Here is a 15,087-nt window from a genome sequence, read left to right as displayed (position 1 = left end):
ATTTACATTCTTGGACCGTTGATGCTACAATTGCAACTTCAATAAAATAATGGTCTCACAGGAATAACTCGCATAAAAAGTTTGAGATAAAAAATTCATATATAGAAGATTGAATAAAATAATTATTAACTAAAACTTGAATTCTCTACATTGAGTCTTCCAGTAAATTAAAAAATGAAGTCCACTTTCGACCGAAACCTTGTGAATGTAAAAAATTCTCGCTGTGAGACTCACCCACCACAGCCAAGTGTGTGACCTAGGTCGAACACCGGATTAGTCAGAATAAAGCCTTAAAAACCGGGGTTGAAAAAAAAAAAAAAAAAAAAAAATGAAGTCCACAAGTTAAAGAGCATCTGCTATACGTGGCCCAAGCTGCACTTTTATTCTTTGACACAGTATGATACAATACTTTTCGAGGAGAAAGGGAGGTGAATTTTGGTTTTTCAATTGGATGACTTCCATTAATAAAATTTTCGATTTTCTCTTGACAAACAAACAAACATTTAAGCTTCTGTCCCAAGATGCGATATCATTTTGCGAAGCAGTAAATCTACAATTTCGAATAGCATCAGCCACATTTGCCATCACAGAAATTATTCCAGCAATCAACTTATCCATCGTTAGTCATCTCAACCCTTCATCTTAAGTGGGATGATTAGAGGGTTGCGATGCATCTTTACCACCTCAGAGGTATAAACTTGGTATATAAGCCAACACTCTACACAAATTAGGAAAAGTTAAGTTATCTAAACTTTAGCATTTTCTCTCCTACAACGACTCAAGAGGAAATTTCTTCTTCGTCTTCTTGAAGTGTTTACTTTTCTCTATGAGGATTCGTATTTTTTAGATTTAGACTTAATCATTAGAGGTGGCTTCCTGTCCTCAGAGGCAGCCTACACTCACTTTCTTTGTTTATGAAGAATCAGGCGTGGTCCAATAGCAAACCAGATAGCCCATAGTCAAATTTTAGAGCAACAAGCTCACCTTAAAAATTAAGTAAATTAATAGGAAGACTAGAATATAGATAACGCAGTCATTGGTAAATTATTAGAAATATATTGAAATAAGCATATGGGCTAAAATTGTATGATTAGGTTTTTATTACCATTTAAAGCTTTAAGAAATCATGAAAGAAAGAATGTAGAAGAAAAGATAGATTTGAAGTTTATTTACTAAAAATATAGAAAAAAATCGTCAATTTTCATAAATTAAGTGGAATAAACTTCAATGGTTATGATAAATTTAATAAAATTGATGGCTGAAATTCTAAGTGTGAGCAAGTTTAGGGATTATTGTGAAGCCCAGATTGTCTCCCACATGGTTAGGGTATGATGAGGTTTATTTTTTTTAATATTTTTTTCACTTTTACTTATGAACTCCACATAATTTGTGGTTGTAATGCTGTCAGGGGAGATGATCCACACTCATTATTGGGAAGGGGACTAATAATGTATTTCACACATAGAAAGAGAAAATATAAAAAAATAATGAAAATACTGAAACTTTAAAAAAAAAATTCAAGAGGGGGCCATTTTAGTAGCTCCTATGTGATACACTTGGGGATTATGACATTATTAGCCAATGGTTGCGCTAACTTCCTTGTACGGAAGCTCATTTCTGTGTAGAGAGACGAAAGGGGTTGTACAACAACGTTCCTATTTTGTTTCCAAGTATCTGAAAAATAAAAAATTGAAATATCAAAAACTTTTACTAGAAAAATGAGTGAAATGAACTTGTAGTGGTCCAAACACCATTACCAGTGAAGTCACAAACAAGAGTACATAAGGGCCTGTTTGGTTACATGAGTCTGGAGATTTTAAATATCTAGAGATTTCAAATCCATGGAGTTATAATTTATAAAATTAGATGTTTGGTTGTGGAATGAAATTTGTGAATTCATCCTAAGAAACTCTTAATTTGATTGACGTGATTTTTGTGAATGTGCAATTGTATAGCTTTTTTGAAATCTCTAGATTTCACCCCTTACCCATAAATCTACAGATTCACGTTTTTAGTGTAAAAAGGTAAATCTCTAGATTTCATGAATTTAGAGATTTTTACAACCAAACGGGTATAATTCTCAGATTCATGAATCCAGAGATTTGAAATCTCTGGATTCATGTAACCAAACAGGCCCTAAGGTAATTCCATTGGGATAACTTGCCTTGGTATACCAGTAACTCTGAATCCAACGATCACATTAAACTCTGGAATTCGAACTTTCAGGGATGAAGAAGAACTGAAGAAGGGAGAAAAGATTGCACCTGAACTAGAGGATGCAATCCGGCAATCAATAATCTCAATTCCCATATTTTCAATGAACTATGGTTGCAGCAAATGGTGCCTCTTTGAGCTAAACGAGATATATGAATGCAAAACAACGAGGAAACAGTCTGTATTTCCCATTTTCTACAAAGTTGAACCAAGGCATGTGCGACATCAGACCGGCAGCTATGCAGAGGCTTTTAACAAGGAACACCCACGATGCTTTGACCCAACACTAGTGCAAAAGTGGCAACAAGCCCTAAAAGAGATCGGAGGCTTAAAAGGATGGCATTTCAAAGAAGAAACGTAAGTTCATCAATTTCGTCTGGTTCATATTCCAATTGATGTTATGTTTCTCCATTAATTGTAAAGTCATAATTAATAAATCTGAATTACGATTTCAAAATTAAGAGAGTTAATTCTTTTCCTTACCAATGGATCAGTGGATCTTGCTAGATCTAAGGGGATTTACTTCGTAAGCACAATAATTGACTCTGATCTAAAATTAAAAGGGAGAGGGGGATCTGATATGGTTTCCGGCCGACGAACTCTTCAATTTTCTGTTTTCTCCCTTTTCTGTTTAGATTGTAAGCATATCGCTGCTGCCTGCAGCATTGGGTAATGTGGTATGTTTACATTCCATTTTTTTTTATTGGAAATTCATTTCTACATGCATTTATTGGTGTGCTTGCATGTGTCCCTCCTCATGGATTTTTTGTTCTTCTTATATGTTAGGCTCCATGAATTTAAAATACCATGAATTTGAAATCTTGTTTATCATTTTATTCACTCTATCTGCTCACTTGTGAAAGATTTTTTCATATACTAAATTTGTATAATATACATCAATTCAAATAATTCACCTGTGGTTATTTTTTAATCTTTTGTACGTCATTATGATTTTCTTTTTTGAATTAATTAATTAACAGGTATGAGGGGAAGTATTTAAGAGAAGTTGTTCAAGAAGTTTTGAGTACATTGAACAAGAGACCCAAACTTGTTTTTCGCGAGCTAGTTGGAATTGAAAGCCATAAAAGGAAAATGTTGGAGTTATTAGATATTGAACGTAAGGTCACAAAAATTGTAGGGATATGTGGATTTGGTGGTATTGGAAAAACAACCATTGCTAGGGCTGTTTGTGAAGAAGTTCTTAGTAGATTTGATGGATATGCATTTGTTGAAAATGTTCGACATGGATGATGGAAAATTTGGGATTGTTTATCTACAAAACAAACTTATCAAATCCATTTTAAAGGTTGGAAGTCTAGATGTTGTTGATGAGAATGATGGGATCAAAATGATCCAACAAAGATTAAACAAAAAAAGAATTCTTGTTGTTCTTGATGATGTAGATCAAGATAATCAAGTGGAGTCTTTGATTGGGGGTGGTGAATGGTTTGGCATGGGAAGCAAGATTATTATCACAACCAGAAACAGGGCTATTTTAACTGCTTTGAAAGAATATGAGATTTATATGCCCGAATTAATGAATTTAGATGATTCTCTTGAACTTTTTAGCCATTATGCATTTAAAAGGAATAATCTTCAAGAAGATTATTTGGCTATTTCTAAAGAAATTGTAAAAACTACCAGAGGACATCCCTTGGCTCTTAGAGTTATAGGTTCGTCTTTATTTGAAAAAAAGATGCCATTTTGGAAAGGCAAGTTAAGGATGTTGCAAGAAGTTCCTGATGACAATGTTATGAAAAAATTGCAAACAAGTTATGATGACTTAGGAAATAGGGAACAACAAATGTTTTTGGATGCTGCATGCTTTTTTATTGGGATGAAAAAAAATATTGTGTGTCATATATGGGAAGGGTGTAAGTTCTACCCTGAAGTGAGTCTTGATATCCTTTGTGCAAAGTCCTTGATGACGATTAATGAAGATGGTGAGCTAAATATGCACGATTTGCTTTGGGAACTTGGAAGGCATATTGTTCGTCAAGAGAGTGAACGACCAGAGAAACGTAGTCGAATATGGTCCGAAGAGGAAGTCTTGGATGTACTTCTCGAACAAAAGGTAGGTATTGGGTGCAAATATTTTTATTTTTGTATCAACTTTGTGAATTCAATATTTGGTTTTTTTTTTGGTTGGATATTACAATTTATTTATTTTGGTATTTGATTAATGTCATATGTTTTGTAGGGAACAAGTGATTGTTTAGGACTCAGTACCATTGATTTCAAGAAAAGCAATATTGACTCCAAGAGTAAACCAAGGAGTGAATGTTTGATGAGTTCGGGACTTGATGCACGCCCCCCCCGCGGGAACCCAACCCGGACAAACAGGGGGGGGCCACAACAACAAAAACGCGGAGGCAGCCACCAACCACCAAAAAAAAAAAAAAAAAAAAAAAAAACAATCATAACATGAGTGCGGAAGATAAATCATAGATCCAATAATGAAAGAATGAATCATAAACGAATCGGAATAATAGACATAACGAGCATCAAACAGATAAGTAAAGTGAAGCAAAATCCCACACACCAAGAAAAGTAGCCAAAGAATAAACTAGATAAAAGCAATCCCAGAGCAAGTACATTGGGTAACTAAATATTCTCCACTTTGTAGACGACATCCTGTAGGTGTAGATCTCATAAATAGCACAAGGACGCTCCACTCAATGGTCGGACTAAGCATCGTACGGAGCATAACCACCCGTGGGACTTCGAGTAATTGTGGTAACCGCAACACCTTCCCCGGAGATATGTCTCTTCGCCTGCGCTCCTCATAGGAACCGCATAGTACCAAGACGCAGGATAGTCTAACAACATTGTACAATAAAGGAATGAGTTTCAAAGAAACTCAGAAGGCGCAAAACCATAATAACACAAATGGCAAGATTCCGAACAACATAAATGCAATATGATATGAGACAAACAATGAATGAATGAATCTAACCATGTATGCTGGCTCTATTGAGACATGCTTAAGTCGAGCACCGTACTTCTTAGGAAAGTCCACTCACATCCTCAACCATTAAGATATCTTGGATTCTCTCACGGATCATTTCACCGGTCTTGAGCAGCCGAGGAAGGGTCCTCATCCCTCAGACAAACCGGCAGGGGTTAAGTCAACACACCCTCACAACCATTTGGTATAAGTACGGCGCATGTCGGGTAAACCTAGCCAAATGCAAGTCTTCTACTGGTACATCAAGTCGATCCAGAACCCATTCCTCGCCCCGACGATCCTTCCGATCCTCACACAGAGTCCTCATAGTCCCCGACCACGGACTCACCAACCCATTGATCATCCACAATGGAAACGGGAAGCCTCACGCCTCTCACGGGTGGTACCGGCTTAAGCGCCCGTGAGCCCAAGTCTAACCATATGCAACCCTACCAAAAATGGCCCCCACAAGTGATTCCCGTCCTCTCACGGGTTGGTACCGGCTGAGCGCCCATGAACCCCATTGCTACCACGGGCGTCGGCTCAATACCCCTCCGATTAGGGTCCGACATAACAAGACATCCTAGCCAAACACTACTAGACAATCCTATATATGTCATCCAACAGTTAGGAAGGTGTCCAGAGGGCATCTCCGGAAACATCCCATAATATTCCCGTAGTAGTCCAAGGACAAGGCGAAAGGACACCCTCCTTCCAAACCACACGAAGCATACACATGCATCAATTCATATCATCACAATATGGTAACTACATATATGGAAAGAAATCAAATAACAACACTGTATAACATTGGTAAGTAAATCATACATGAATCAATTCAATATGAATAAGTAATGCTACCGTAATCAAAGTATGCAACAGTAGTATATCATTGTAAGAATCTAATTTAGGAAACATATTAATGATATTCCAATATAGAAACTAGATTCATGCTATCTATGTAATTAAGGAAATAACCATCCTACCATAACTCGCAAAGAATCCAAGAAATCAAGTAAGATCTGGCAAACTGAGAAGAAGGTCCAAACAAGATATACAACATATTAGGAAAGATCCCAGCAGAAATATATCAAAATATCCAAAGACCAAACGGAGGCGACCAGGTCGAGGGATTGGTCGAGTGGCCAACGACCAATCAACGACCAATGCAGAAGAGCTTATAAAACGAGAAGATATGAAACCGAATTGGTGGTTCAAAAGGGTACTAATCAAGGGGTAGACTATATCAGAGTATCTAACATAAAGGGGACCCAAAACACTAATCAAACAAGGTATCAAGATCCAAATTAGGAAACAAAAAGTTACCATAAATAAATCAAACATGGATCTTGATGAATTTTGAAATAGAAAACAAGGACAAGAACATAGGAGGATGGATCATTGCTCGTAATGAAAACATGAAAACATACATAGGTCTTCAAGGAATAAGGCTTAGAAGCATAAATCTAAATAAGGAAATAAAACCACCAATATGTAACTATCATGCATCATGAAGAACACATAGTAAGGTAGAAGAGAACAACTAGAACATGGATTATGGATCATGGAAAGAAAACACAACCATAACCACTAACATGATCAATGAAAGAAGATCCAAAGAGATCGAACCAGATTAGAAGATTAACAGAGATTAAATCATGGTTTGATCATGAATCCTCAAAAGCTGCAATGATCATGGTTAAGATCATTGTTCTAGCCTAAATCCTAGGATGATCATGAGAACAGTTCAGAGATGTTGCAACAGAGAATGCAGCATCTCCACGCCTCAACTCAAAAGGAAAGAAAAACAAAGATGGAGGAGAAGAAGAGAGAGTAGACATACCGATGCAAAAGAAGAGCCGACGAAGATCCGCCAAGAAAACTCCAAGGATGCAAGAGAGATGACTTGCAGAGGTCGCGCCCAGGGTTGGAGGCAGCAAATACGAAGTGGACTCGAGGTTAGACAAATAGAGCAAGAATCAACCAATGCCAAAGACAGACCCATGGCGAGGGATTGGCGACCGGCCCAGCCGACCAACACGACCAATGCCGACAACAAGGCCAAAACAGGAATTGAAGGTCCGATCAAACCAACCTAAAGGGGTTTGCACACAAGTCAAGGACACCAGTAGGTAGAAATGCCTTCAAACCAAGAAGAGAGCACCCAAGCCATCAACTAATTAGACCATCGATTCGTTCCATAAATAGAACCATCATCAACCTCATGGATTCAAGCCGACACCAAGTCCTCACCGGGATGGCCCAAAGGATTTTACTTACTTGGTCATCGGACCTACAAATAACAAGGTTTCCGGGTCAAGGTTAGGGCTGGGTTTCACACTTGATGCTATGACTGGACTAAGATTGCTCCAACTAGATTATGCAAAAATCTTGGGTAACTGTGTCAATTCTTTTTCAGAATTGAGATGGCTTAGTTGGAAAGGATGCCTTGAACAATATGCACTAACCAACTTTCGTCCAAAAAAATTGGTTGTCCTTGATCTATCAAATAATGAGATCACAGAGAACTGGAAGTTTTGGAACAATATCAAGGTTTGGAAGACTAATCTCTTTCTTATTTTTAATTTGTAAATTTTTTTAACACATTTTAGAAAGCAAATCTTATAATTTTCTTATAATTATTTTGTAGGTGGCAGTAAATTTGAAAGTCCTAAACCTTGAGTCATGTGAACAACTACGCAGTACTCCTGACCTCTCAAAAAATCAACTTTTGGAGTTACTAAGTTTCAATAATTGTGTTAATCTGGTTGAGATTGACACTTCTATCGGTTCTCTCACGTCCTTGATTATTTTAGATTTGAGCTGGTGCAGTTGTCTGGAGTGTCTTCCTACTGAAATTGGTTATCTCACATCATTGGTCATTTTAGACTTAAGTCGGTGCGAGAGTCTGGTGGGCCTCCCTACTGAAATTGGTTCTCTCACATCATTGGTCACTTTAGATATGAGTTGGTGCATGAGTCTGGTGGGTCTCCCTACTGAAATTGGTTCTCTCAGGTCATTGGTCACTTTAGATTTGAGTTGGTGCATGAGTTTGGTAGGTCTCCCTACTGAAATTGGTTCTCTCACGTCATTGGTCACTTTAGATTTGAATTATTGCATGAGTCTAATGGGTCTCCCTACTGAAATTGGTTCTCTCACATCCTTGATCACTTTAGATTTGAGTGATTGCAGGAGTCTGGTGGGTCTCCCTACTGAAATTGGTTCTCTCACATCCTTGACCACTTTAGATTTGAATGATTGCAGGAGTCTGGTGGGTCTCCCTACTGAAATTGGTTCTCTCACGTCCTTTGTCACTTTAAATTTGAGTTGGTGTAGGAGTCTTGTGGGTCTCCCTATTGGAATTGGTTCTCTCACGTCCTTGGTCACTTTAGATTTGAGTGGGTGCATGAGTCTAGTGGGTCTCCCTACTGCAATTGGTTCTCTCACGTCCTTGGTCACTTTAGATTTGCGTAGGTGCAAGAGTCTGGTGGGTCTCCCTACTGAAATTGGTTTTCTCACGTCCTTGGTAACTTTAGATTTGCGTAGGTGCAGGAGTCTGGTGGGTCTCCCTACTGAAATTGGTTCTCTGACGTCCTTGGTCGCTTTAGATTTGAGTGAGTGCACGAGTCTGGTGGGTCTCCCTACTGAAATTGGTTCTTTGACGTCCTTGGTCGCTTTATATTTGAACGAGTGCACGAGTCTGGTGGGTCTCCCTACTGAAATTGGTTCTCTCACGTCCTTGGTCACTTTAGATTTGAGCGAGTGCACGAGTTTGATGGGTCTCCCTACTGAAATTGGTTCTCTCACGTCCTTGGTCACTTTAGATTTGAGTTGGTGCACGAGTCTGGTGGGTCTCCCTACTGAAATTGGTTCTCTCACGTCCTTAATCATTTTAGATTTGAGCGAGTGCACGAATCTGATGGGTCTCCCTACTGAAATTGGTTCTCTCACGTCCTTAATCATTTTAGATTTGAGCGAGTGCACGAAATGGATGGGTCACTCACATCCTTGGTCACTTTATATTTCAGTGAGTGAAATATGTCCTACTGAAATTGGTTCTCTCACGTCCTTGGTGTAACAACCCCCATATTTCTAACTCGGGATCCGTATTGCAGGTCCGAGAACCCGAAGGTCTAGCCGGGTAAATTTGTGGAGTGTCCGGATAGAAGTCCATGATCCATACCTTGAACCCATGGATCTGGATTCTCTTGTTGAAGAGCCTGTCTTGCTTGGTAGTTGGACCTCTGGAAGGCAAGTGATGGTTGGAGATGTTTAGAATGAAGGTAAGACCTCTCTCACGTTTTATTAGGGTTAGGTTCTACTTGGACTTCAACCCCCTGAGCAAAGCACCCTTGTATAGCAATATACTAGGGGGCGGTTACTAGTGGCGGTTGATTGGATCAAGCGACCGCCTGGTCCTGGTTGCGGGGTTTTGCCCTATTTTGCCCCCAAACTGCTATAAATAGCAACCCTTGTCTATTTTACGAATATTATATTTGGGATTGCTGTTTTGGGTGGTTAGGCTACATTGGAGATGTGCTAGAAGGTGATTTGAAGTGTTGTTAGTGATCTGGAAGCTCTCTTGTCTTTTTCTAGCTAATCTGGTTGAGGTAAGTGATTTTCTGTTCTCTCATACTCTACTCTTGGCTATGATTAATGTAGATTTGTTTTCCTATTTGGTTGTTCATGATCCTCTTATTAAAGTACCTACCCTTTTAATGTTTGATGAGATCAGGTTTGAAAATGAAACTCTGCTTTTGTGAAAAGGACTGATCTTATCAAGGGGAGGATTCTGGGTAACCAAATTGGTGTCAATTGTTAGGTTTCGTATTACCTTTGGTTGTGGGAGTGTTAGATTTTAGATTCGGACTATGATCATCCAAAAATTGGATTGAAATTGGATGATCAAAAGCCTGAGTTTCGGATATGAAAATCACTGTTTTTGGGGCAGTCACTAGTGGCGGTCTCTCAGCCTAAGCGATTGGCCCAAGCGATCGGCTGGTTTCCAGTGACCAAGTAACTTTTGGATTTTGTCCGATTTGATTCATTCGACTTACATATTATTGTAACCCTATTTATAGGTGTCCTCTGTTTCAAGTAAAAGTTTTATAATTGTTTTTGGTTTGCAATCTAGAGGATTTCTACTTATTTACAGGTAAGGACAGACAACCTCATCTTTATGAAATGACTTGAACATGCTAGTCTAGTGTCTTTCAAAACTATTCTTTCATTTTATATACTGCTGTAACCATGAATAGCATGTTGATCTTAATATATACTTGCTGTTTGTATTGTCTTTACATATGCTTTATCATTTATGAATGTGGTACGATGATGATGAACTTATTTTTGCTTATGATTATCTTTACTTGTATTTATTATTATTGATGGGTAAGACCGTGGATTCTATGACGGATCACTCCCACGGGTTGTCGGGCGGATAACCGAGACCGGTGGGTGGGGTGTGACCCTTGGTCACTTTAAATTGCGTAGGTGCAGGAGTTTGGTGGTCTCCCTACTGAAATTAGTTCTCTCACGTCCTTGGTCACTTTAAAATTGAGTTGGTGTACGAGTCTAGTGGGTCTCCCTACTAAAATTGGTTCTCTGACGTCCTTGGTCACTTTAGATTTGAGTGGGTGTTCGAGTCTAATGGGTCTCCCTACTGAAATTGGTTCTCTCAACCCTTGGTCACTTTAGATTTGAGTAGGTGCAGGAGTCTAGAAGGTCTCCCAACTGAAATCGGTTCTCTCACATCCTTGGTCACTTTAGATTTGAGCGGGTGCATTAGTCTGGAGGGTCTCCCTACTAAAATTGGTTCTCTCACGTCCTTGGTCACTTTAGATTTGAGTGGGTGCACGAGTCTAGTGGGTCTCCCTACTGAAATTGGTTCTCTCGCGTCCTTGGTCATTTTAAATTTGAGTTGGTGCACGTGTTTGGCTAGTCTCCCAACTAAAATTGATTCTCTCACATCCTTGGTCACTTTATATTTGAGTGAGTGCACTAGTCTGGTGGGTTTTCCTACTGAAATTGATTTTCTCACGTCTTTGGTCACTTTAAATTTGAGAGGGTGTACGAGTCTGGTGGGTCTCCCTACTGAAGTTGGTTCTCTCACGTCCTTGGTTATCAGATGATATATCAACCCTGAAGAACTTGAGGGAATTAGAGATAATGGAGCGTGCGGAGTTATTCGAAATTCCTGGCCTTTCCATATTGGAGTTGTTGCAAAACTTGGAAATTACTACATGTTCCTCCTTAGAAAGATTACCAAATCTTTTCTACTTGAAAGATTTGAGAGAACTATTAATTTACAAGTGCGAGAAGTTATCTAGAATTTCTAGCCTTGATGGTTTGGAGTCCTTGAAAGCATTGAAAATAGAAGAATTCAACAATCTATTGGAAATTCATGGTGTTGAGGATTGAAAAGCTTGTGGTACTATTATTAAATGCTACTCCTTGGAAAGATTACCAAATCTTTCAAACTTAAAAAACTTGAAGTCCCTATAAGTTATAGGATGCAAGAACCTACTAGAGGTTTCCTATTATAGAGAATGAAGACCTTAGAGCATCAAGAAATTGGAAATTGCAAATTACTTCAAGGTAATGTACACATTTTGTTTCATAAATAGTTCTTATGTTATTTATAGATTAGTAGTCTCATAGGTACTGTTTATTTCAATGTAGGGGGGGGGGGAGGGACTTCAATGACAAAACACAAGAAGGGCCCCAGTTCTAGTTCATGCTCATGTTAGACTAAATGGAAGAACTTGAATCTCACTTGTCACTGATTTGTTGTCATATTTTGGCATTGAGAGTATTGTGTGTGTGTTTATTTCTAGTAAATATTGTGTGTGTTGTTTAGATTGGAAATCGCATGTTTTGACCTCCCATTATTTACATACATAGTGATTGATAAACATGAGCATGCTATATATGGAACAGGAAGAAAGGTAGACTAGATCCTTTATGGTTTTTCCCAAGCTCACCATCTAGTGCTGCTGATATGCCACTCCAATGAAAACCAATTGGGGGTACATAAGTTACCTAGAAAACTACCCCCCCCCCCCAAAAAAAAAAAATAATAAAGAAGAAGAAGAAGAAGAAAAACACTATCTCAATGTGGAACCTTAAGGAGGTTGGGGTGGGACAAATGGCTTGTACTTGGGTCAATAGTTTGACATTTTATGTGCCTGAACAAAAGTGAGCTCTAAGCCAAGTTTTGGATATATTTCCTTACTGTTAACTTGTGTCGCTTCAATTTACAAACATGATTTAAGTGCAAGCCAAATGTAGTGTCTGCATATGTTTTTATTTGGGGAATTGAGATTGTAATCCATAGATAAATGAATTGAGTAATTGTCTTGTAGGGATTATGTGGAACACATAATCTCCATTTAGTGTTATTGATGTTGCAATCCATGCTCTACCATATATTTGTAATTGGTTAACCTCCAAAAATTTCCCAAGAGTTTTGAGTCATCAAAAATGATGTGAAGGTTGTTTATCCTTTATAAGAAGTTTTGCAAATGATTGTTGATTTGAAACAGATTGCATGCATATTTAGCTTGAGATTTCAAACAAATCTCATAGTTAAGCTAGAATTAACATAAGTTGTATGATGTATCCATTTGGATTCATTGGTGTGCATTTTCTATTTTTAGAGTCAACTACACTAACTTTGCAGATTTGTACTATTCAGATATTTTCATCTTCAAATGTTTCCATCAAGGCTAATATATTTATTGCCTTGCTCTTTTGCAAACTTTTAGTGATAATAATTCTGTTAATTTATTTCACACATGAAAAGTAAGAAGAACTTTTCTAATTCAATATTTAAACTACGAAATCTCCAAATCATCTTGTCGTTGATAAAGCTGAAAATGGTGTTAATTGTGTTTCCTTGAACCCTACTAGAACGGAAATGCTCCAGTCTTTCCAAGGGGATATAGTTTTCATCAAAGTTATCCCCACTTTGCCTGGTTTTGATTTACAAAACAAAGGTCTCTCCAATGAAATTTAATGACATATGAATTGTATAGGGGAAGAAGCTAACGAACATAATTTCCACGGTTCTGATAATTAGTGTGAGAAGCCAAAAGTTTAAATGAATAAGGTTGTGCAAGCTAATCTTAACTTTTAAGGTACGTCTTAAGTATTTATAGCATGGTCCTTAATTAGTATATTTTACTAGAACCAATGTAAATTAATTAGTAGCGCTTCTTCTTGTCTAAACAATATGTTCCTGTAATTATATCAACCTATGTGGACGGATTATCTATTTCTTGTTAGAGAGGTTCATGAAGTGTTAAATTCAAATTATCTGAGATAGAACCTAATGAATGATGTGGTCTTGAGCTAAATACATAAATATTTAATGAGGCGGAACCTTAAAAATAAGAGGATAAATAGTGATTACATGAACTTAGCCCTTCTGCCAGTTTCAGTTGGTTTTTGACCTTTTATGTTGCATTCTATTCCTCTTAATTCAGCGAGTCTCTTGGAAGACTATATTAAGGTACATTTGTATGTTTTTATTTTTATTTTTAAAATCAAGCTTGTTCTTAGAATATGAGACTTCTTCAACTTTTATGCATTTGTTTGAATGGTCATTGAAGTAAAGATTGTCTTAGTGATGCCTCTAATCATCCAGAAAATTCAATTATCAGCTTCTTCCTCTCATTTTATCTATTTTGTGTATGTGAGTGACAGACAAACTCCCAAGAGGCAGCACCTATGCTCAATTATTCATCAAGGAAACCTCGTAGGCTCCATATGTTATGTTGCATGACAAGCTCTAAGTTAATTTCACTACTGAAAAGGTCCTATTTTTTGTCTTTTGCTTTGCCTGTTTTACTTTGTGCCTTCAACTTTCCTAAATCACTCCGTATCTGTTGGTACATGTACAGGCCTTCAAACACACAAGACACTTAGCTGGAACTGGAAGGGAAGCAACAATTTAGACTTCACTACCAACTTCTAGTTTCTCTGTAAATGATCTCAATGTATTAATGGTTTACAATAGGCCGTAGCTCGTAAAAAGGGAGATGGCTGTTCTGGTACCTTTCGTTGATAAGAAGGGAATAATTAAGAAATCATCCTTGACCTTTCAAGCTAGTTGATCATTTTCATGGATTGTAGATGGAAAGATCACTTTCTTTTTATCATATGGTCTTGACTCTGGCCAGAAACTCCTCAAATATGTCTATCTGTGGAGAGATGGGGAACTTGTGTATGAGTTATACCCATATTGATACTTTTGGCTCTACAAACATGTATAATACCAACCAAGATTAATTCCACCCTCTTTAAGCATATTTTTGTTCCCTTCTTTTTGAATTTGAAAACTGTTGTAATTATTACTCTTGAGGACTCTCATATTGAATTCAATATTCAAGCTGTTGTCTCCTTCATTCTCTGGCTTCCCACCTAAAGATGGAAAGGATTGGGTTCCAACATATCCTATTCCACAACTGTTGCTTGGGTTTCCTCTCCTAAGTTCTTGGAGATTCGTTGTGGGATGATTTGATTATATGGTTTTTATCTTTAAAATATAAAACCAAATCAAACCGTTTTAACACCTTTAGAATAGAGGAAGACCTGAGAAAACAAATGAAAATAAAAGAAATATACTGATGCTTTCAAGGTAAAAGTACAAACTTTGTTTCATAGATGTTACTTTGATTCAATTCTTTTTCTAAATCAAGTTTTTATTCAATTCCAAATGTTAGTAAGAAAGTTTTCTGTTTCTCCATCATTTGGTTGCTAAGGAAAAACTGAAAGAACTGAGATTTCTTTGACATTGAAAAGCACAGGGCGGAAAGGGGGCTGAAGCCGTGTGCTGGAAACTGAAAGAACTGAGATTTCTTTGACATTGAAAATGACAATCTTCTTGGAGAGAAATTTGTAAACGATTTCCAAAAAAAAGATTA

The 15,087-nt window shown here is 37.6% G+C and overlaps 1 pseudogene across 1 annotated transcript; it reads left to right on the top strand.

Annotated features, from left to right (window-relative positions):
• Positions 1–668: 668 nt before the first annotated feature.
• Positions 669–14,519, top strand: LOC149004702 (disease resistance protein L6-like; annotated as a pseudogene). Its single transcript, XR_016169941.1, has 8 exons — positions 669–690; positions 2,178–2,571; positions 3,195–4,288; positions 4,415–4,523; positions 7,488–7,714; positions 7,812–9,771; positions 13,868–13,977; positions 14,065–14,519. The product of XR_016169941.1 is annotated as a disease resistance protein L6-like (transcript).
• Positions 14,520–15,087: the final 568 nt, after the last annotated feature.

The sequence above is a fragment of the Hakea prostrata genome, chromosome 9 (genome assembly GCF_041222555.1).
Source record: "Hakea prostrata isolate BN-2017 chromosome 9, UWA_Hpros_2, whole genome shotgun sequence".
Lineage (NCBI taxonomy): Eukaryota > Viridiplantae > Streptophyta > Magnoliopsida > Proteales > Proteaceae > Hakea > Hakea prostrata.
The sequence above is the reverse complement of the archived record's forward strand: the minus strand, read 5'-3'. Positions and strand labels throughout refer to the sequence as shown.